Below are 23,301 nucleotides of genomic sequence, written 5' to 3' on the forward strand. Positions count from 1 at the left end.
ACAAAATGGCTCGTAACGGTTGCTGCAAGATTCCCAAAAGTTTATTTTGGAGCACTTGTTTGGGGAAGACCGCTCTCTCTCTCTCTCTCTCTCTCTCTCTCTCTCTCTCTCTCTCCATAATAAGGCGGGCCCGTGCCATAACATTATTGCCTGTAGTTTGGAAGGTGTGAATGTAAAAAAGCAGTGAATGGTAATGATACCTTACTAGACATTGATATCAAACAGCTAGCTATCCACATGTGTTATCACCATGATGTGCTCTATATCTACATATTTTATCGTCACATGTAAATTAATTTATATATCCACATGTAATCACCATGGTATATGATATAAACAATGAGCTACTAATATTTAAATCTTATAAGATGTTGATATCAACTAATGACCACATAAAATAATGTAAATAATGACTTAGTCCCCATTTTTCTATTTATATACTGTTTATTGTTTAATAGAGGGAAGTTAATTAGTATCAATTGTTTTATGAGCTACATTTTTTTACCAAGCTATATGTTCATAATATCAATGTCTTATAAATAATATAAATAAGCAATCAATGGTATTGATATCATGCAAGATATTGAACTAGGTTATCCACAAGATAATGATGTCAAACTAAGCCATTCACATGTTATCACCACAATTTTCTCTATATCTCTACATGTAACCACCACATGTAAAATAATATATCCACGCATAATCACCATGGCCTAGGATATAAATTATGAGCTACTAATATTAATATCTCATGAGATGTTGATATCAAAATAATCACCACATAAAATCACGTAAATAATGAGCTAGTATGATACCTACCCCCATTTTTCTATCTAGCTACTAACCTTTGGAGGTGTTTAATGAGCTAACCCTAAGGTCTTTTAAGCTCCATTATATGTTCATTGCTCTTTGGTAGACCATGTCCTTTTTGGATCCTCAATGAGATGTAGCCTTGTCTCCCTTTAGTCTTGTGCCGAGATAGGTCTAAAAGCACATGTTTATATTCTAACTCTTATTTACATTCATTTTTTCACATTAAATGATCTATATATGGCTATCTATTATTTATTTTTTAATAAAGGGTAGTTAATTGTTTTACATTTTTGTACAATTAAGTTATATGTTATTGATGGCTTATAATATAAGCAAGCAATTAATGGTATTGATACCTTACATGATATTGATATCAAACTAAGCTATTCACATGTTATCACCACGATGTGCTCTATATCTCCACATGTACGTAATCACCACATGTAAACTAATCTATCCACATGTAATCACCAAGGCTATGCTATAAATGATGAGCTACTAATATATATATCTTATAAGATGATGATGTCAAACTAATCACCACATAAATGATGTAAATAATGAGGTAATTATATGATAACTAACCTTTTTTTTCCTATCTAATGTTTATTGTTTAATAAAGGGTATTTAATTGGCAATTGATTTATGAGCTTCATTCTTTTACCAAGCTATATGTTTATAATATGGATGGCTTATAATAATATAAAAAAGTAGTGAATGGTATTGATACCTTACTAGATTTTGATATCAAACAGTTAGCTATCCACATGTGTTATCACCATGATGTGCTCTATATCTACATATTTTATCATCACATGTAAATTAATCTATATATCCACATGTAATCACCATGGTATATGATATAAACAATGAGCTACTAATGTTTATATCTTATAAGATGTTGATATCAAACTAATGACCACATAAAGTAATGTAAATAACGACTTACTATGATCACTATCCCCATTTTTCTATTTATATATTGTTTATTGTTTAATAGAGGAAAGTGTATTAGTATCAATTGTTTTACAAGCTACATTTTTTTACCATGCTATGTGTTCATAATATCGATGTCTTATAATTAATATAAATAAGCAATCAATGGTATTAATATCATGCAAGATATTGAACTAGGTTATCCACAAGATAATGATGTCAAACTAAACTATTCACATGTTATCACCACAATTTTCTCTATATCTCTACATGTAACCACCACATGTAAAATAATATATCCACGCATAATCACCATGACCTAGGATATATATTATGAGCTACTAATATTTCTATCTTATGAGATGTTGATATCAAAATATAATCACCACATAAAATCACGTAAATAACGAGATATCAACTATAGGGATGCTGAGCTCGTTCAAGGTGGATGCACGACATATGTTATAGCGATTGGAAGATGGAATCTTTTATTTAAAAGGAGACAATATGTAAATGTGAGCATGAAGTAGGCGGCGGATAGTGCAACTCCAGAAGTTGGATTGGTCAAGATTTTCTAATATTGTTTACCCTTTATTGACAATTGAGATCCATTTCTGAGTGCTTAACATGTAATTTGTCACAAATTATCTCGTGAAAAAGGCAAATATGTCTCAAAATAATGAAGCAATTTATCTCCTAAGCCTACATAACCAACTCAAATTCTACTTCCAGCACCTTGTATTGATAGTAGACAGTCAATTGTCTTAAACAACGCTACATTTTTTTTAATCTTTGGAGATATTTAATCTCTCACAACTAGGGGTATTTTGAGAATTTTCAACTATTTTGAGAATTTCCACAAGATAATAATATCAAAATAAGCTATTCACATGTTATCACCACAATTTTCTCTATATCTATACATGTAACCACCACATGTAAAATAATATATCCATTCATAATCACCATGGCCTAGGATATAAATTATGAGCTACTAATAGTTATATCTTATGAGATGTTGAAATCAAAATAATCACCACATAAAATCACGTAAATAACGAGATGTCAACTATAGGGATACTGAGCTCGTTCAAGGTGGATGCACGACATATGATATAGTGATTGGAAGATGGAATCTTTTATTTAAAAGGAGACAATATGTAAATGTGAGCATGAAGTAGGCGGCGGATGGTGCTATTCTAGAAGTTGGATTGGTCAAGATTTTCTAATATTCTTTACCCTTTATTGACAATTGAGATCCATTTTTTAGTGCTTAATATGTAATTTGTCACAAATTATCTCGTGAAAAAGGCAAATATGTCTGAAAATAATGAAGCAATTCATCTCCTACTCAAATTCTAGTTCTAGCATCTTGTATTGATAGTAGACAGTCAATTGTCTTAAACAACGCTACAATTTTTTTAATCTTTGGAGATATTTAATCTCTCACAACTAGGGGTATTTTGAGAAATTTTCAAATATTTGAAGGGAATTTTGGAAGTTGTGAAAAAACATTGGGGGTATTTTGGGAATTTTTGAGATTTGAGGGATATTTTGGGAATTTTCACAAATTAGAGGGGTATTTTGGTAATTTTCAAAAGGCCATATTAATCTATGAGACCAAGGAGTTACATCACCGTGAATCTTGTTTGGATAAAACTAAAGAAAGAAACTACCTAAAAGATGGGAGTGAGAGGGACCAAAAGCGAGTGTGCATCTCAGAGAAGTTGAGAACAGATACAAAATGGCTCGCATCGGTTGCTGCAAGATTCCCAAAAGTTTATTTTGGAGCACTCGTTTGGGAAAACCGCTTGATCTCTCTCTCTCTCTCTCTCTCTCTCTCTCTCTCTCTCTCTCTCTCTCTCTCTCTCTCTCTCTCTCTCTCTCTCTCTCTCTCTCTCCACAATAAGGCGGGCCCGTGCCAGAACATTATTGCCTGTAGTTTAGAACGTCCCTGGCAGCTAGTGGTCCAATCGACAAACTAATGCCATTTTCCAGTTCCCCCTTCTCTGATCTCTCTCTCTCTCTCTCTCACACACACACACACACACACACACACACACACACACACACACACACACACACACACACACACACACACACACACACACACACACACACACACACACACACACACACACACATAGAGCATGTCGTTGAACAGCAGCAGGTCGAGGAGGTTGCTAGCCACTGCATGACCTTTGTATTTCTGAGCACCAATAACCTAACAAAGATCTCTCTCTCTCTCTCTCTCTCTCTCTCTCTCTCTCTCTCTCTCTCTCTCTCTCTCTCTCTCTCTCTCTCTCTCTCTCTCTCTCTCTCAGTGCAGCCGTTTTTTGACCTAGTAGACAGCCGTCCACTCTTTTGATCATAACTTCTTCATCCGAACTCCGATTTGGGTGATCTATAGCCTCAATCGAAGAGCACAAAGTCCTCTACGCATTGATGTAAAGACAGAAATTTTCAGAGGTATGGAAGGCATTTCTGTAGCAGCATTTCCGAAGTGAACAGGTTCAACAAAATTGATTCTCATCTCCTATTTTACATACAATGTCTTCCGGCACTTGCAAGGGTTCTTCTTCTTCAACAAGGTCCACAACCATTGTGGAAAATGATCCAAAATCTCCTAAGTGTGGAGATAGCAACACAACCACCCAACCAACGACATCGGAAACCATGATCATGGCGTACTTGGTATCATTGCAAGAGACCGTAAACAAACAAGGCGAAGACTTACGAGCACTTGCAATGGAGAATGGCACACTAAGGGTACTTGTGGTTGAGAATGAGAATCTCAAGAGGACACTTGAGATGCAAACAACACGTTTGATGCAACTTGAAGAGGAAGTCAAGGAATGTAAACGCTCTCTTGTGGACTTGAATGCTTTGAAGGAGCGGATGAGCAAAGTAGAGCATGACCATGTATTGAAAGAGGAGAAATTTGACACTATGAGCCGGGATGTATGCGACATGAAAAATGTATGCACAAACAAGTCTTGGGCTGATGTATATGGTAGCAATGTGGTTTCTAATTCCTCACTCATGCAAGCTATGGTTCAAACAAAGAATGTTGAGAATGTGGATGTGGAGGAGTTGAAGGAACGGGAGCGACGTTCCAAGAACATTGTTATTCGTGGAATTCCCGAAGAGAAGTTAGAGACACCTCCTTCTCTTGCCATTGTTATTGAAGATTTCTTCAAAACCCACTTTGGCATGTCCGGAGTTATGGTCTATGGAGCACATAGAGTGGGGAAGCAAGGAGCTCCTCGCTCGGGAGAACGGCCAATTGTATGCACCATGCCGGATGAGACCAAGCGAAAGATTATCCTTGATAATAGTTGGATCTATTTGAGGGATACAAAATGTTTTGTATGTGAAGATCGCACTATTAAGCAACAAAATATGCGTCGCAAGGCATATGAGGAAAAGAATAATAAAAACAAGGAGATCTCTCATGAAGAAAATGTGCCCAAGGAGGAGGCAAGTCTCTCAAGCAAATAGGGATGCGTGACCTATGAGACCGAGTTACAATTGAAAATATGCTTTTGGAATTGTAATGGATACCCATGGAATGCGGGGGTTGGCATTGATGAACTAACATGTTGTACTTCTTGTTGAAACTTGGGAGCATGATACACAAAGGATTAACGGCTTGGAGGATTACAATGTACATTCATTGATGTGGTCAAAGAATCTCAAGCAACGAAGAGGACAAGGAGGGTTAGCATGTATGGTTAAGAAAGGATTGGAAGATTTTGTATCAATTGTGAAAGATGACAAGTACAAACGTTATGTATGGCTGAAAATTATGACACCAAAAAGAGCACCCATTTTTGTAGCCGGTTGCTACATTCCTCATCATGATTCTCCCTTTTATGCTTACATGGATAGAGATCAACCATTTTCTGATTTGGAAGAGGACATTGCTTATTTCAAAGGTGAAGGTGATGTTATTGTATTTGGGGATATGAATGCTCGTACAAAAACATTGCAACATGATATTCAACAATTTGATATGCCATACATTTCAAGGGAGTTGGAGGAAGTTCACTTGTATGATCGTACTTCAATGGATGAGAAAGAGCCGGATCACTATGGAAAGTTACTTTTACACATGTGTAATAGCACCGGTATGCTCATTGCCAATGGTGTATCTTTGTGGAGTGGAACCAATGGATTTACATGTAGAAGACATAATGGGGATAGTGTGATTGACTATATGCTACTCTCTGAAGCCATCATGTATCGCATAAAGAGTTTTATGTTTGGTCAATGGACCCCGGAGTCCGACCATCGCACCTTATGTATTGACCTTTCATGTGGAGAAGCAACTAAGCATGATAATCTCAGCCAAAGGAAAGAGAAGTTATCACTATGTATGGATTTCAAACGGGCACCAATGTACATTGAAATGGTTGAGCAAAAATTATGGATGACAAAGCTTCAATGTGATGCACCATTGGAAACTAAATGGGAAGCTTTCAAGAAAGCTATTTGTTCTTGTGCGGAAGAATGCTTTGCCATAAAGCATCTCCATGGTATCAACAAAGATAGATCACGCAAAAGGTGGTTTGATAAAGAATTTCAAGATGCTCGAAAGTCCTTGATAAAGCTTGATGCAACTATGGACAAAGACAACTATCAAAGTCATTTGCATACATACAAGGCATTGATTCAAAAGAAGAGAAGAAGATGGGAAGTAAAGCAACAAGAATTTCAAGTCCAAGAAAAGGCACATGCATGTGGAAGATTTTGGAGAAACTTGAGAGGCAAGCGGGTTGAGAATTTTGATAACTTGAGTCTAGTGGATATGTACACACATTGTAGGCAATTATATGAGCAAGAAAATACTGAAAAAATGCCATTTTATGGTTCACTCCCATGTATGCCGTCTTTTTTTACTATTGAGGATGTATGCGGTGGGCTTGAAAAGTTGGCCACTCGCAAAGCGGGAGATCTTCAAGGTATCAAGCCGGAGATGATCAAATGGACGGGAGATTTTACCCATGAGTGGATGTGTGATATGTTCAACCTTGCAATTCAACATGGTATGCCTTATGATTGGAGTACTAATTGGGTTAAGCCTTTGCATAAAGGAGGGGATGTAAAGAATGTAAGCAACTACCGGACTATAATGATTGGGTCTCTTATGGCAAAGTTGTTTGGGTGCATAATGGAGATGAAATTGAGTGATTGGGCTGAAGAGAATGACAAGCATGCAAAGGGACAAGCGGGTTTTCGTCGATGCCATAGCACCATTGATCATCTTGTCACTCTTCGTGTTCTCATGGAGGAAAGTCGGTTGAAAGGCAAGCGATTGTATTGTTGTTTTGTGGACTTTAAGAAAGCCTTTGATATGATTCCACGTAACAATTTGTGGAGAAGGATGGAAGAACTCCAAGTGCCAAGTGAGTTTATGCTTGCGGTTTCTCGAATCTATGAGAAGGTGATTTGTCAATTGCGCATGGGAAGAGAAATTTCAGAAATTTTTGTAAGCACTATTGGGGTTAAACAAGGATGTCCATTGTCACCAACTCTCTTTGGTCTATGCATCGATCAATTGGAACAAATGGTACTTGACTTTATGCAAGAAGAAGGCATTGAAGAGGTCACTATTTGCAATGCGGTAATCATGCTTTTGTTGTATGCGGATGATGTAGTGCTTCTAGCACACACTTTAGAAGATGCACAAAAGCTTATGGTTGTCCTTGAGAACTTTTGCTTGCATAGTGGGCTGATTGTAAATGAATCCAAAACAAAGGTTATGCTTGTGAAAACCAACCATAAGGAGAAGCCATGCATTGTGTACAACAAGGAGACACTTGAAGTTGTTGAGAGCTTTAAGTACCTTGGCCTTGAGGTTCCATCCAATCACAAGTGGCATGAATGTGCTATGCGTCGTTTGGAAGCGGGAAAGAGAGCATATTATGCATTTGAGAACATGTGTAATGCGGGAAACATCAAGTGTTGGGTTCTCAAGAAGTATCTTTTTGATGCATTGGTGACACCGGTTCTTCTTTATGGAGTTGAAGTGTGGGGCGGGAGCATCTCAAAGTCTACTTGGAAAGAGTTTGAGAATGTCCAAAAGCGTTTTCTTACAAACTTTCTCCAAGTTAAGACACAAACACCATATATGCTCCTACTTCTTGAGTCGGGATCTCTTCCAATTGAGGTTATGGGCATGGAAAGGGTTGTGGAGTACATGATAAAGATGCGTCAAAACCCCTCACATCGACTTCCTACAATTGCATGGGAAGCAAGCAAAAAAGTTCAAAAGACGCATAAAAGCAAGATCTTGAGCACGGGATGGATGCAAGACATAAAGAAGTGGTTTGGGAGATGGGATGCATTACACTTGCTACATGATGCTTCAATTGACTCTCAAGTGAATGAAGCTTTTCTACAACGCCAATGTATTACGGCTTGGGAGAAATCCGGTGGGTCACGCTTCATACATTACACCACCTATATTGCCCCCAACTACAAAACCATGTTCTTCGCTGAGAGAGGAAACCGTACTCACACTTACATGCTTGAGCCTATTCCCTTGTCCGCGATACGCACTATCGCAGCAATTCGGCTTAGCTCCCATTTCCTTCGATGCGAGATAGGGCGTTGGGGCAATGGAGAAGAGTCAAGTCGATTGTGCACATTATGCTCATTGCAAGTTCGAGAGTCTGAGTACCACACACTACTAGAGTGCTCAGCTTTTGATCACATCCGAACTTGCTTCTCTCACATTTTCAGCCATAACTTAGACCTACACACTTTCCTCTCCCAGCCAAAGTGTGGGCTCTCCATTGCGACTCTCATCACTACAATTTTGGAGCATCGAGAGTCACTCATCAGCCATACACATACTACATCACATGTAACTTTGGTCCCATAGGTCATATTTGACCTCCGAGGACGATAATAAAATCTATCTATCTATCTATCTATCTCTCTCTCTCTCTCTCTCTCTCTCGGCGTCGCAAACTGCAGCAGGACAGTCTCTCTCTCTCTCTCAGTGTCGCAAACTGCAGTAGGACTCCTGGGCGCCACAAGCAAATGTGGAATTAGGGTAGCTGCCATAAGAATTTGATAACTGGCAGGTACGTCAATTTAACCAATTGCTATGTTCTTTGTGTGTATGGGTGTGCGCGTGCATGCAATATGTACTAAAGCATGGGCTAAGCTCTCATGGTATGATGCTTGGGCCGGGTGATCATCGCACTGTACTGTCAATTATGTGCAGCTGTACTAACGTCTATGCGCGTGCACCTCATGACTGTGTTTGAGCCCTAATTCGGTCATGGGAGCTGATGTCATGCCAGTTGTGTGTGTGTGTGTTTGTGTGTGTGTGTCCAAGTACGCCTGCCAGAATGAGCCATGCTTTGATGACGTCCTAATTTCCGTCTTTAATCGGTTCCACCTCAGCCGAGGGAGTACTCAGTAGACGTTCATTAGGCCAGCCTTCCCCTCGATAAGCTTCTCAAATGAGACAACTATTGAGCGTCTACACACAATTGCACTGTCACAAGAGCATGGATAAAGGCTAAGGGAGGACCCATAAAGGGCATATCCACACGTAAGGAAAGAAGTCAACGCCTGAGTTGCTATGCATATCTGTCATAGAATCGAGGGACAAGTACTCTGTTAAGCTATTGAGGCATCGTCGCTCTTGATCAGGTATGTGTAGACCTCAAAATTTCAGTATCTAAAATGTCGTCCCGTATTGTTGCAGCCGTTCATAATAGTCAACAGTTAGAAGGTCTCAATGATTGTCTAATTAAAAAACATATTTGGTTTTATACTCGATATGATTGCTGTCATGTACTAGTGTGGAAATGTGCCTAGCTCTACAAAAGGCCTCAAGTCTTGAACTTGTAGGTAAGATGTGCTTGTAGGGAGGGTCTCCAAAAAAATTTGGGAAACTCAGACAAGGGAATCCCGAAATTCATTTTACCATGCTCTTGGTTTTGCCAAAAGTATTCATAATGTATATATATTGCTGGTGGTTTTTGGTGAAAAGGAAACAACGTTTACAATTACCCTTTCTAATTGGATTACATTTTGTCATGCTAATTTGAATCCATTTTGTGATTGTCTAGATGCTTTCGAAGACAAGGCACATCGACACATTATCCACTAGCAGTTTCAAAGGGGCATTCTCTTTCAATCATCCTTGTCACATTTTTCCAAGGTATGTGATTATAAAGAAAACCTCCATCAATCATTTGATTATCTTTGATCTCATAGTATATGTAAGATCAACCATAAAAGAAAAAACGAGCCATGATTATTTTGGAATTTATACATACTTTCTTTCAAAGCTGAGAGAGAGAGAGAGAGAGAGAGAGAGAGAGAGAGAGAGAGAGAGAGAGAGAGAGAGAGAGAGAGAGAGAGAGAGAGAGAGAGAGAGAGAGAGAGAGAGAGAGAGAGAGAGAGCGAGCTTATCAAACTCAGGATGATGGAAGACATTGTGGCACTTAAAAGGCAGGACCTCAAATAGAGGTGTCTCATGATTCTACACAAAATGTAAACATGTAACAAAAGGATTTTCACGAGAGAGAGAGAGAGAGAGAGAGAGAGAGAGAGAGAGAGAGAGAGAGAGAGAGAGAGAGAGAGAGAGAGAATAGACATTATTGCATAATCCACCTAAGATTATTGGAACCTTATTTCTTTTCGTATTCTATTTTTATTCTTTCAGTTCTGAATGGATGAAGTACCTCTCCATGTCCCAAAATGTGTGGAAGGGATTCTTTTGAGACCCATTCTAAAACCATGTTTGATCCCTGATTCCATAACAACATTTCTTCCCGAGAGCTTAGTTTCACCCGAAGCTTTTGAATCCCTTCTTAGAAAGCACTTAGGAAGTCATGTTGTGACAGTGCTTGATAGGTATGGAACCAAAAAGAAATCTATGTACAATAAGGTTCTCAATAGGGAGGGTGATGCATGTAATGCAATACTCGATAGCCTAATCCCAAAAACCAATCATTTAGTCAAGGTTTTAGAGGGGTTTGTGAAGTTTGAAGATGATATATATCTAGATTTTCTTAGGTCTATCCATAGGGGAAAAAACGACTCTAGATTTTGCATGCATTACAGTGACAAGGGATATTTTACTGCATCACATGTTGACCCCTATTGCACATTAGGATGGATGGGGTTAGCCACAGGGGAAAAAACGTGGTTTTTTTGGGATCCAAATGACCTTTCCAACATTTGGGATTGGAGAGAATGCATGGCAGAATCTCACAACCCATTGCCAGACCCTTCAATCAAGTTTGTAGCAGAAGCAGGGTCACTTGTGTTCATTCCACCAGGATGGCCACATGCTGTCCACACAAGCAAGAAATCAATGGGAGTATGTGGTTCATTGATGATGTACGAGAGTTTACACCATATTCCCATGCGTTGGGAATGGACTCGCTCTCTTTATGTAGAGGATAAAATATGCCCATTTGATGATGTAAGAAACATTATAGAAAGCATGTTCCACTTTCCTAAGGCTGATTTGAGCACAAAAATAAATCTTATTAGCTCATTTTTTGATGAGTACATAAAAATGCACATGAAAGATGTCAAGATGATTGGCAAAAAGCAAAGACGTAAAAAAGAGGCAGCCAAAAAGTATTTCGCCCAAGGCCATGTGTAAAGTTTGGAAAAACGCCCCAAGGTGGTAAGCAATGTGAGGATCGTGAGCACGATCCTTCCAAGAGAAGTAGTTGTGGAAAGAAGTTGGCCTCCTTTAGCTATGGCTGGAGAATTTTTCCAGTTTGTGCACCTTGTTACCAACAAAATCATAAAAATAGACATTTCCATGTCCCACTTCTTCCCTCCATTGATATGTAACCTCAATGTAGGAGATCTACCATGAATCAATAGTCTAGCGTGCTTTGTGCTCCTAAATGAGTCAATGAGAAAGATTAACTTTTGTGCTCCCAATTTCTTGTATTTTGTACTACATTGTATATGAATTTAAAGTTTAATGGATGGTTGCTTATGTATGTAACATGCACATTTTTCTTCTACAATTATTTTAATTGTAGACAGTAACATGTCTCTCGTAAGAGAAAGTAAGTACTCTCTCTCTCTCTCTCTCTCTCTCTCTCTCTCTCTCTCTCTGTCGCGCGCACACACACACGCACATATACAAAAACACACACAAAAACATTCACATGCTTAAGGTTTTTTCTCCAATTCCAAGGATAATGTCTTTTTCAAGAAAAAGATAAATCTCTCTCTCTCTCTCTCTCTCATGTGAATAACATGGTATCCGAGAGAGAAGAGGCATAGATAGTTAGGGTGGATGGAAGTATGGATAGGCAAACATAGAGAAGGAGAGTTGGCTAATAGATAGATAGATAAGCTTATGTATAGAAAATTAGGTGGTGCACTATTCAAAACCCACTATATAATGTGTGATCAATGAAAAAAATAGAAAATCACTTTTTTAATAAGTTTAAATGAGTAAATTGATCCCTCATCTTATGATGTTTTTCAAAATGGAATTAAAAACCCCTTTTGTTAATGTATCTCTGCTAATTTTCTAAAAATGTTCGCTTTAAAATTCCCTTTTGCTGAACTCATGTGGCACATAAACATAATTACATAGTGAGAGACGGAAGTGAAAAATAGACCCGGTGGCCTCTACACCAAGACTATGCACAATGGCCTCATCATGGGGGATACACAATAGGGGCACCACCTAGCAAGATATGCGGCTAGGACGTATACATATACACAATGAAGCATGCCATGGAAAACAATTTCAAGATCCACGCCCAAATGTGGAATGGGGTGGTCGGAGAATAAGGTGAGAGGAGTGGTAAATGAGTGAGAATGGGCTTGCTACTCGTGAATCTTAGTAAGGAAGATAATGAGGTAGGGGAAACTTGCGAGTATGCTCACTTATCATACAAGAGGTGGCGAATCCGCACACCTCAAGATGGAAGTAGTAAGATGATAGGAATATGAGAGGGAGAGAGAGAGCGTGTTGTGTATGGTGGCGAATTCGCACACCTTTACATAAGCAGAAAAAAAAAGGCAAGGAACAAGCATATACCATACTCACAATGAGATGTATCCAAAGCGACACAAAGTATGGCACCAAGATGGAGTGTGTTGATTGCTTGCAAAAGATGAATACAATAGGTAGCGTATGGCAGGAAAATGGGAAGGGGACAAGATCGTAGGAGGCATAATGGAGAGATGGGAGTTGATGGCGAGGAATATCATGAGTGTGTCCACCCTTCTTCTTCTTGAAATTGTGCCTTCAACCCTTAATTACAAGTGGTGTGGAGGTGTGGTGCTCATCTTTTGTGCATGGTGATGGTGATGATGATGGTGTTGTGATTATGTGATTAGGGTTCATGCTACAAGCATGTAGCACAAGAGTGTGTATGGATAGGTGTGTGTGTGTGTGTGTGTGTGTGTTCTCTCCCTTAGTGAGCTCTCATGGCCTCCTTATACAGGGAAGGAGGGGAGGATTTCACAATATTTTTATTTGAGGTGAGTGTCCCACTTTGGTGACTAGGAAAATGGGGTGCATGTGACTGTGGCTCCCATCTTGTCTCCTCATTATTTAAAATACCAGAGTCAATAGAGAGAGAAGATGAGAGAATGTGGGTAGGATGTAGAGGATAGGAGATATTTACAATAGTCTAGCTTTGGCTAGACATAAGCCTATTAGGGAGAGAAGAGAGAGGTAAGAAATTTACAAGAGAGATTGTCAAAGGTGGATAGTTGTTGATGAGGATGGATCCTCCAAAAATGGTGATAGAATCACTCTAGACTTGCCAATACCTCATTAAAAGAGCCTTGTCTCTTGTAATCATGTTTGAAGACTTGTAGAACCATAGCCATTCTAGAGGGAAGAAAATTGGGGATGGCCTGTGTCACCATTACACAAGAAAACTGGGGTCCACTACAAAAATCATATCTCTGTGTTCATAACTCCAAAAATTCTGAAAAAATTTGAGCTAAAAGTTGAGATCACGAGCTACATCTTTCATGTTGAACGCTCCTTCAGATTCGGGTTCTTATTTACTTAAAAAAATTCAGCCAAATAATGTATTATTTGTGGCTGCAAAGGTCTTTTGGTGGTCCCCTTTGAGTGGACTTCTCTCTTGACTTCAAGTGTAAGCTCCTTCATGTGTATGAAAACATGACCTAGAGTTTTGAAAAGATTGGCAATCATCTAGATGGAGGTATTATTGAAATTTGAAAGTGGGATTGAGGTTTGAAAATGAAAACTAGTGAATAAAATATTTGGTAGGGTGGAATAATATACATACATGAAAAATATATTAGAAAATACTAAAATATATAATGTAGTTTATAATATATATATTTAATATTTAAGGTCAAAAGAGAGATCAACAAAGAAAGCTTACTTATTTATGCTACATCGTGATTGATTAGCATAAGTCTTATGTATTTAATAAAGGCTAAAACGTTTGTGAAAAAGGAAGAAAAAATCAAAAGTAACTTATATAATAGGAAATATTTTGGTAAAAGGGCAAAAATATATGGGGGGTTCCCATGCATGAAAAGCTCGCCTCATTAGCTTCCCCCCCCCTCCCCCCCCCCCCCCCCCCCCCCTCCCTCCCACACCTCCGAGGATAGAAGAAGAATACTCTATTAGATATATGAATATATAGAGTATTTTTGCATCTAGTTTTTATAATAAGAATAATGAAAATAGCCTAATAGATAGACTGTCTATTTATCCATCTATCCTCTTTATCTATTTAGCTATGACATAGATATATACTTGGTGTAATAGAAGAGATCATAAAGATCAGTCTACCAACATAGATGTTTTTGTACTCATCATATTGATGCTTGAACTATTTAGAACCTAAATAGTTGTGGAATAAGACTTGTTACATTAGATTATTCAAAACAATTGTTTTGAGCAGTGGAAATCTAGTCTATACTATTGAGCTTGATAGAATCAAACTTTTTACATGCAACCAAGAGTTTCACAAATTAGCTTTTCTAGTTTTGATTGTAAAAATATATACATAAAGAGATCTATCAATGTTGGATTTAGTGAAACAAAGGCATAAAGAGGATGAAAGAGAAAGTTTTAAGATAAACGACAAGGTTACAAACAATTGTTTTGAGTAATAGAAAAGTAAGTAATGGATTTGAACTTGATAGGACCAAATTTTTGAATGCAATGAAGAGTTTCACAAACTACTTTTACTAGTTTTGTTTCTAAAAGTACATATATGTACGAGTTACTTTTAGATAGAGCGAAAGGAGAAGGAGAAATTAGAAGATTCATAAGAATTTGAGAGCAAAAAGGGAGTAGAGGGGTTTTGAAAAGCTGGGAGTGATAAATGGAGAGAGATGGAGACTAGAGTGTTTGCTCTTAGAAAATAGTTTGAGATCTGTCCATATGGCCAAATCTTCAAGAAATTGGTGATTCGCAAATTGGCTCTAAAGTCTCAAACTCTCTAATATGGTATTTTTAGATGGAATGTCATATTTATGACCTAGTCCCAAGTGTATTTTCTCTTAAGTGGGAAGAGTTGTGGTGGTGAGATATTTATGATAGCCAGGATTCAAGACTCTTATGTTGTGGGGTGAGGGCTCTTTAATACATTTCTTGGTAATTACAATCCATGTTTACAAGTCAAATTTTAGTGATGTTGCTTATTCAAAAAGTACGTATTCAACAATGACTAGTCTCATGGTGACGATCGTACTCTTCACAAATAAAAAAGGAAAGATAATTTAGATGGTGATTAATCAATGAACCTTTAGACTGATTATCAAATAAGTGTGAGTAATAAGTTGAAATATATACTATGCTTTTGAAGTTTATAAATTACTCTCAATTACTTTGAGTTACGAGAAAGTTTATTGGAATGGATTGGATAAATGCTCCATGACAGTACTTTAAACAATTGTCTCGACTAGTAGAATTTAGCTAACGCTCTAAACTTGATATGATCAATAGTTTGGAATAAAAACAAGAATTTCAGAGAATACTCTTTCTATTTTATGGTGATTATATAACTTTTGACGTTCTTTGCCATAATCATAACTTATGGTAGGTAAATTATATGTCAAACTTATCTTAATCTAAGTGTCGATGAGTATGACAATTGATCATTATTGGTGAATATATTGCAGGTTTAGGTGACTCACATTTTATTATAGCTCATATTATTCAAGAAGTATTACATGGATGCTCTCCTAAGAGCTTTGTAGGACCCTTTTCAAATGGCACAGGGAATTTGGATAGAGATATTTTGAACTCCATTTTCAGAATCCAGGCCATCTTGGATCACCATAGAGCATCTATCAATCTTCAAGATGCAATTTTTGGAGAATTGTTTGGAGGCTTGGGAGGGTCTAAGAACAATAGCTCTCTCAATCAAACAAAGAAAACTTGTCTATCCTCCCTTCTAATTCAGAAGCCGTGTGATTGGGATGGAAAAGTAGATGGTAGACGAGTTCCTTCCAACTTCTCTCAACTGTTGAAATTCTACAAATAAAGAGGCATGGTTAATCCACAAAATTGGAAACTATGCCTTGGTCAGGATGACTGTGCTCATGAACCCGAACTATTTCCCCCTAGTGCAAAAGATGGTGAAGACAGTCTTAGATGCATCTGTGTGGGTGACTCTAATCCAAGGACATTGAAGCGAGATTGCAATACTTGTTGTCAACGATGCACTAAGTGCAATAAGCAAGGGAAACATATGATATCTTTTCAGTATATCTCAATCATTGAGCAACTAAAACTATTGTGCCAAAGTCAATTCTTTTGTCATGATTTTCTTGCAATGTGGCGTTCAAAGGACCAATGGTTGGGTGTTGATGTGTCCTCTTATCCCAATCACATCAAAGAATTTTGGGATGGTGAAAAAATGAGATTAGTCCAAGAATTTTGGAACCCAAATGGATGTTGGGAAGCTCCTATCATTTGTGGAAATCCAAAATGTGGAATGTACTACAAAGCTTTTCCTTCAAATCTCAAGTGCAAGGAGCTTGAATTGGGTTGGAAAGAGGACTTAAACAAGTACATGTTTAAGTGTACAAAGTGTAGAAAAAACATAGAGCAAGAGAAGGTCATGATACAGGTAATATAAATTCTTATTTACAATTTATGCAAGAGATTACTAAATTTATTTGTAATTAAATTTTGTGCTCTTCTTAGAGAGATCCTCGTAATTTTGCATTAATGTTGCATTGGGATGGGTTTCAAGCTTCTACAACAACCATCAAAGATAGCGCAGTTGTAGAGATTGCTGTGTTGAATGGTGGAAAGGGTTCCATCCTAGGCTCAATACTAGTTCTTTTTCTTCCATTCTCACATAAGGATCTAGAGAGGAAGCATCTCAACGTTCTTGCCTCCTTCTTGCAACCACTCATTGAGGAGTTGGAGAGTTCTTTTATCGATGGTTTTGAGGTGGACTATGCATATGCAGTGGAGGAAATACATACAAGTCTTGAAAATAGGAGGGCTACACTTCGAAACATGCTAATGTTATGCACAGGCGACCATCCTGCCCAATGTAAACTTGGGAGGGTCAAGGATGGTGGATCAAGCTTCTGCAGACGTGATAGAGCTATAGCTACACAAATTGAAGATGCACATGGTAGAAGATATGTCTACAATGACAACAGAAAACAATCCAAGTATCCACCCAAGAAGAGAAAGGTTGAAGAAATGTGGGAGAGCATCCGACAGGAAAAACGACAAGCAACAAAGGAGAGTAGAGAGGAAATCCTGAGGGATGCTGATCTATCTGGTGAATCAATACTATGGAGATTGTTCCATTTATATGGCTTTGATATTTCCAAAGATCTTGTTTACGATGTCATGCACATATTATCTCTCAATCTCTTCCAGAAATACATAAGAAAGATCTTGGATAATGCATCTACATCCACAAAGTGTAAGATTGACAAAGTGGTGAAGGATGTAAAAAAATCCATGCCAAACATTATTTCTAACACAAATAGATGGCCCACAAACCCATCAAAGCACTATAAGCTCTTCAAGGTAGAGGAATGCCAAAAGTTTATACAGTGGTGCTTGCCTTGTATTTTAAATATGAGATGTGGAATTAGTGATGCAGATGCTCGTTTAGGCCTTCTACTCATTGATATTTGTCATATGTTCTTTGATTGTACTCGAAAGAATGGATGGGCAGCTAGTGACATTCAAACATGTCGCTCTCTTTTGATGTCATGGTGCATATTATCAGAAGAGTACGACGGACCAAATAGCTCACCATTCGAGCATGTTGCAGGTTAACATTTACTCTCATCACATTAATACGAGCTAAAAATTCATAGACTTCAAGTATGGCTAACTTTTCATGATATGATTTTAAACAGGTAGTGGTGAGATTTCAGATGATATTATTCGACATGGATCTCATGATTGCTACTGGTGTTTCTCTTTTGAGAGAAGTATCTCAGGATATTTAGGGATTTCCACTAATAACAAGTCAAATGAGGTTTCTTACACTCGTTTTCACACTCGCTTGTTATTCACCAAGATATGGAAGCAACTTGAAATGGAAAAATACATTATTCATCCTTATGATAGATATAATACAATTGTGCACTCGAGCTTGGTTATGCCTGAAGGATATGCACAAGGCTTATGGTCTTCTACATGCAATGACTATCATAGTGTAGGGATCATGCATGTGTCATCACAAAAGATTGCACAAGAAGTTTATGATGCGTGCAATCGTTTGCCAGAGTGTGGGTGCAAGGAGTTGATGAGACAGAAAGGAATTCTTATTGGCGGAAAAGTTGGAAAACCCTTTAACACTAGGTTGGTAACCTAATAGGACATAAAAGTGTCCTTTCAGGGTTTTGAAAAAAACCTCCAAAACCATAGTAGATCCACTCATTTTGTAAAATCCTTTCATGAGGTTATAGTTCAAGGCCTACTACACATGGAAAAAATAAGAAACTTGTAAAATTTCTCATCTTTTGGTCACACCAAGCCTCCAAATTTGATGGACCAGTACATTTTCATCAAAACAGTCATTTCTTACGTTTTGTTGCATAAAAATAAGATTAGGGATTTTTGTAGGACTTGAGATAAATTCCCTAGTTAACTTCAATGGGTTGGTGATCAGAACATATGATTGCTTCTCACTCACTATTTTTTGTTTTGCCAAAAGAAATAGGTACAAAAAAGTTGTATTTTTACCATTCTGCAAACCTATCATCAAAGTTTCTATAGCCACACTCAATAAAAATAATATATGCATGTTTTCTTAGCTCCCTATTGTCCTTTAGGTTCATAAGGAGCCATGGAGCATGTCAAAAGAATAATACATCCCTTACCAAGGGGAATCTTGGGGACAAAGATGAAGTGCTAAATACAGCAAACATGAAAAAACTGGGTTCAACATTATGAGTTGTAGAATCCCATAGAAATTATTCAATATCTAGCCAAATTTGATCCTTATGACTAGATATGGTTACTACCTACAAAATGCATGTAGTTGTCACAAGAAACTAACAATATTGAAAAAGCTATACTTGATATACTAGAATGTTTCGTTTTCTTCTATAATTGAAAAAATCAACCATCGTTGTCTACTATGCAAAATAGGGTATTAGGTGCCCCAAAACTCAAGGAATATTAGCTTTATGTTACAATATGCAACATAGAAAATCAAAACTGCATTTGGATATCATGAAAGCCACCAAAAAAATCATAGAAGAGCTAAAATTGGCTAAAAAACAGGATTTGACAATTTTTGTAATTTGGTCATAACTTACAACTTTAACATTTATTTCTCCCTAGAAGCATCAGGACATGTTGAGGACTACTAAAGATAGTTCTCTAGCATTATAGACCTCACAAACATGAATTCTAGAGTGGTATAGTTGCAAAAAGTTGAAAAAAGCCAAAAACAGGACCCGTTTTTTCACACAGTTTAGGTTGTGAAATGTTGTGCAAGGACAAGGTTAAAGGTGGAATTGTTATTCCAAAAAAATGTCGAGTTTTTTTCAGCTCATGAGACAACTTTCTAGATAGATAGAACCTCAAAATCCATTTTGAAACTCTTGACATAATTCAAGGAAAATGGTCACTTAACAGGACATAAAAGTGTCCCAGGACATAAAAGTGTCCCATTACCAACCTAGTGTTAAACTTAGTAACATGGAAGTTGAGTATCTTGTGGACTTCTACAATTTCTCTCGAGGAAGTGCTTTGTGTCTTATAGATGTGCATTCTAATGCATATTGCTATTCCAAGGTGCTTTTAGATGGAGTGAGGTTTGGAGTTGGAGATCATGTGGTTCTAAAGGATTCAAACAAAAGAGGGCACTTAGTCAAAATATTTTCTCACGAGCAAGGGGGACAAATCCAAATATTTACCTTTGTTGAGTGTTTCAATTATAACATAAACAATGTGGACTATATCACAGGGATGCCTTATGTGAGAGAAAGTGAAATGAAAGATGCTACATCAATAATCATGCCGATTGGAAGGTTAAGTCATCTCTTCTTCTGGATGAAAATGGATAATCCTAATGTAGAGATAGCATATGAAATATCTTCTAGAAAGGTTCGCTCAAGGCTACTTCTTCCGGGACAACTAGGATGTGCTCCTCCATGGGTAGAAGAAGGAGACAATGTATTAGCTCTAAAAGATACTTCTCAATATGAAGTAGCAGTTGTGGTTGCAGTCAACGTTGAAGATAAAAAGGTTCTTATTTTTTGGCCAAACCTCCAAGAGCCTATGTGGATAGACATGAACCAAATAGCTCATCTTTTAACAACCACTTCCTAAAGCAAGGTATGCTTCTTACACTATGATTTTTGAAAAATTTCACTTGGCTTTGATGTAATTTTTCACTTGGCTTTGATGTTAATGATCATATACCATAAGTAGCTGTTTTAAGTTTGTAATAAGACCTAGGCTCACATTTTTCTTGTTTATTTTGTAATTTTACTCCCAATTAATTTGCAGGTGCACAAGAAGAAACTCGAATGATTATTCAAAGGACACATGACTTTATGTGATGGAGTGCTCTTTGCTAGTCACGAAACTGAGAGATCTTGTGAAGAGATTGTATTGCAGCTCTCTTGAACATTTAGTATCTTCAAAATATTGTACTTTTTAACTTTTTAAGAGCATTTCTCCCATGTTTCCAAGGTGTAACATGCTGTTAACCCTCACGGCTCACGGACACCCATCACCTACGATGGATGCGTATTATGTATTCGATAGAGTCAGGTACCGGGCTTGTCGGACCAATAGGGAAAGGTAGAGTGATCGCCGATGAGAGGCGCACTTTAACTTGGACATTCAAGGGATTAGTTGGTTAAGCATGGGCGCCCAAGTGTGAATGGGGTGAGCTCTTATAAAAGCCAACTAAACCTAATTTTTACTCATTCTCTCATTTGTGCAATTGAAGAGTGCTCTTGCTCCATCTCCATCTTCTTCTTCTTCTTCACCTCCTTGTGTGTGTGTGTGTGAGAGAGAGAGAGAGAGAGAGAGAGAGAGAGAGAGGGAGAGTGTGTGTGCGATCGAGCATTACGAAGGCACGACGGCGGCGAAGCGGTTGAGCGCGGCACGACTGTAGCTTCTTCTTCATCGCGGCGAGGAATCCACCACGAAGGCGAGCGTAGAGCGGTGAGTGACACACCCTTTGTTTTCTTGAGCTTGCTAGTTTAGGCTTGTTGTGTGCTTGGAGCCGTTTGTGGCTCGCATACGGTGTATTGGCAAGTCCCTTGCTTCGACAGTGCGGCAAGGAGCGCACACATGCTTTCATGTGTCTAATGTGACACATAGGCTGCTTTTACATGTAAGATGTAACAATCCCCATTCATAGTGCGGATTGAAATGCCTTTTGTTTTTTTTCTAGTTATCTCCTATCATGAAAAATGTTTCTAAATGACTTGAAAGAAAGATATACATATTCAAGAGGAGCCCACAATATACAATGTCAATGGTTCTATGTATGTGATTGCATCCATGTGCACATACTTATTTGTTTATCTATATGTCCAAAATTGTGGTGAAGCAAGGAATATCCTTCCTCTAAGAAACATCATAAGTCCTACATGATTTGTGCAAACTGAAGTTGGAATGTTGGTTGAATAGTTGCATATCATACTAGTAATGGGGAATTTCAAATAAAATTTTCAAGGTATTGTGTAAGCTATATACTCCTGAAACCACACATATCAACACTAAGAAAGTGTCAATAAGGGTTTCACAGCGCTAAATTTAGAGAACGACGTCAAACATTGTAAACTTTTTAGTAAAGTATACCCATTAATTACGAGAATAATCTTGGTATTAAAATAGGTGGAACTAGAAGGGAGAGATATTGATTGAGATTGATGGCCAAACATCATGATTGTTTCAAAATATGGTGTGCCACTCAACAAGTTTTATTGGTTTATAGAACTTTAAGTACCAAGTAATTATGTTGCATAAAAAAGAAATATATATAAACATATGTTTTGGACCAACATTATAAGAGCATCAAATATTATTGTTGTATAATAGAAATCATTTTAAGAAGTCACATTTTAATGCACCAAAAAATAACCTTATAGAGATGCACCAAAAAAATCTTCAAGGTTTTTGTATATCCAAATTTAGGACAATGCACATATTGTAAATTAAGAAAGAGTTGCTAATTTAAAAGGGAGACGTGAAAGAGAACTTTACGTTTCTTTCCTTGGTGCGAATACATTTCCTTGGTAGGAATGCATTTCCCATGTGGGAGAAGTTACCCATAAGCATTGACTTTCCCTCATGGAATTATATTGTCCCATAATAGATATTGTTTTCCAAGTAGTAATGTATAAGCCCACACGGGCATTCCATCCAAAAGGGATTTGTTTAGTGGGAATATTTACTCCCTCATGGAAATATGATGGGATTTTGAAGTCCCATGGGTGAAAAACATATGGGAAAGTCCCAAAAACATCTTGTGAACGTGAAGTTGCCAAGATGCGGGGGTAGGGAGCCTGCTAATCCGGAGGCGGGCAGGCTGATGGTGGTGATGTGGGATTGCCCAGAGACATAGCTGCAGGTCACTCCTCTCCATGATGAGACGTTATTGCAAATGCTGTGCAAATTACTGTCATTCCAAGCTCGAAGACGCGCCTGTGATGCAACAAAATTTGCAAGGCGAGCCTTCAACTCCAGAAGAGCATACAATTCAGGAGAAGTAATGGCAGCAGCGGATGTATTCCATGTGCCGCTGCTGCTATAGTCGGCAGAGATTACAACCTGCAAGATCAAGGGACATATTAAGTTTAAAAGATCTTAATTTCCTTTACACAATTGATGGGTTTCATAACTATACCTGTCACTGCAGGAGTAGTAAGCAATTAACGAGTAATAGGATGGCTGTAGCTGCTGCTGGTATAATCTTGTTGGCCATGGAGATTGAAATACACAGATCAAAAATTTGTTTGCTTTGTAAAGGGTAGGGAGGAGCTCGTGATGGACATATAATTTCTTGACGGGCGAGGGGGGGCCTCAGATTTACAGCACGTCAATCGGAGGGTGACGGTTCATCGACTCAATGAGTGACTCGA

General features: G+C 37.9%; 1 pseudogene; it reads right to left on the reverse strand.

Moving 5' to 3' along the window:
- LOC147456212 (uncharacterized) overlaps positions 1-23,144 on the reverse strand; it is a 37,409-nt pseudogene extending 14,265 nt beyond the window's left edge.
- Between the last annotated feature and the right edge of the window lie 157 nt (positions 23,145-23,301).

This window comes from Adiantum capillus-veneris, chromosome 6 (genome assembly GCF_014529385.1).
Source record: "Adiantum capillus-veneris isolate H3 chromosome 6, ASM1452938v2, whole genome shotgun sequence".
NCBI lineage: Eukaryota > Viridiplantae > Streptophyta > Polypodiopsida > Polypodiales > Pteridaceae > Adiantum > Adiantum capillus-veneris.